The sequence below is a fragment of the Pundamilia nyererei genome, unplaced genomic scaffold, assembly GCF_000239375.1.
Source record: "Pundamilia nyererei isolate P.nyererei 1_Seehausen unplaced genomic scaffold, PunNye1.0 scaffold00299, whole genome shotgun sequence".
Lineage (NCBI taxonomy): Eukaryota > Metazoa > Chordata > Actinopteri > Cichliformes > Cichlidae > Pundamilia > Pundamilia nyererei.
Window position 1 is genome coordinate 360,735 of NW_005187700.1, and position 2,250 is coordinate 362,984.

The window sequence follows — 2,250 nt, forward strand, 5'->3', positions numbered from 1 at the left end:
CCTAAGATGGCAAACTGAAACACTCCAAGTTGGTGACTTTTGGAGATTTATTTCCCTGGATGATTGAGAATGCATCAAGATGAAACACAAAAGGGAAGTTCACAGCTTTTAGCAGCTCCCCCACCCCCTCAATCACACACCCCCACTCCCCTCCCTCCAGAATTCCTAGGTAACAACATATCATATCTTCCACTTCCATCATTTGACTGCTCTCCGGCTTTTAAAGGTAGAACGGTAGAAGCCTGGGACTCCAGGTGCTAAAAGGGAGTTTTTCCTTCCCACTGTTGCCAAAGTGCTTGCTCATAGGGGGTCACGTGATTGTTGGGGTTTTTTTCTCTGTATCTATGAAGCGCCTTGAGGCGACTTATGTTGTGATTTGGCACTATATAAATAAAATTGAATTGAATTGAATAGAGAGGGTGGCTGGTGATGTCACAGTGAGTGGAGTTAGAGAGGAGGGACACAGGGTGAACAGGTATAAGAGTGAGGTGAAGAGGAGATTCAGAGTAACTGAACAGGAGCCCACCTCCTCATTCAGGTGATTCATCTGCAGTAGAACAGCATCACTAGCTCTCACAGGTTACTCCAGCCCTAGAGGAGCCCAAGTCACTGGATCAAATGCAAAAGTTTGAACATTCAAGTAAAGTGAAAGCAGCAACGTAAGGTTCACTATCGGTATGCACAGTGAACCAGTCAGCCAACCTCGTGATAAAAAAAGAAAACACTGATGGAAGTGGGTGTGGCTTAAATGAGCAGGCCCAGGTCCATCTGAGGATTATGGCAGAGGCCGGAGGGTCACTGCCAGATGGCTGTGCTGGAGGTAAGGACAATATTTGTGGTGCAAGAAAAGAACTGACATGGAGAAAGCAAAGATATGATCTGCAGAACTTCATACATGTTTATTGCAAACCAGTATGTACAGATAATATCGTGAAACTGACTAATTATAGACATGAACTGTTTGGAGGTTGATTTTTAAATATGCAAATGAGGCTTCATCTCGTTTAAGAAACACTCATTTGCATAACGTGGATTTTATCTGCTTTTATCCCTGCGCTGTAAGAGAAAACGTGTTGTGGAAGCAAATCTCCAAACTGAGCTTCTCACCTAACAATGACTTCTGGAAGACGTGCCCATCACATGACTGCACCTGAACACATGCTACAGGTTGTTTGGACCTGATCTTTGATCGGTCTGATTCTTGCTCTCTCAGTCAATATAAATATCTATTAATGCAAAGTTTATATTATTATTATTATTATTAATTAATTAATTTATTTTACAAATATAGAGCCTGACCACATTAAAAACTAAATCCATGACCCAGAATCATTTGGAGCCTCTTCCCGGCTCACGCTAATCCAATTTCATCAAAAATAAATGCTCATGCTGAGCCACAGTCATGTCTCTTATATCTAAAGTCACAAAATACCCTTTATATGTTAACATGAATAGATTTACTCTCCCTTTGTATTCTGTCTGGTGGTTTTTGGGGGGATCTTGGGGCCGTAGACCCAGAGAGTGATGTTCAGACCAACATCGCTCCATCACTGTGAGACTGGAGCAAACAGAAATTTCAGGAAGCCAGTGTGGTGATGAGCTCGTTATCTGACACATGGGTGGTGTTTCATCTCAACATCAGAGACTATGACTTTACTCTTGCACCAGAAAACGAGAAAAAGCAGAACAGGTCCCCTTTGATTGTGACGTCACACTGCGTCGCTGTCCTGACACCATTGGCGCCCTCTGCAGGCTGCAGCGCTCAAAACTACACCTGATTGTGCTGCTAGAGAGAAAATGAGAACATCACCACCAAAGAAAATTATTTTCTGTCTGTCTACGACACTGTCCGAAAGATGAAGAGACGGATTTTAGAGCTTTTTCTAGTTTAGAGACAAAAAGTCAGTGAGATTCAGTGTGAGTCTGATCGTTATCCGGTTGTTCAGTGATGACGCGACGAATCCTACTTCCGGGTCTAAAGTAGTCTGCGTTTAATATGGCTTTTGTGTTGTTAACATGTTTAATGTTTTGTATTTTCTTCTATTTGATCTCAAAAAGCTCCTAAAACAGTCAGTGATCCCTGTTGACCTCCCTCGGCTTTTATTACCACTAATCATTCTCAGTTTTTAAAACCTTAGGATGTAGCTACAGCCCAGCCCATGCAGCAGTATATGAATGACTAACCTCGTATTGTGGATGGATTATCTCAGTTGTTCTCCTGGCTGAAGTTTGGTCCTTTTACAGCATCCT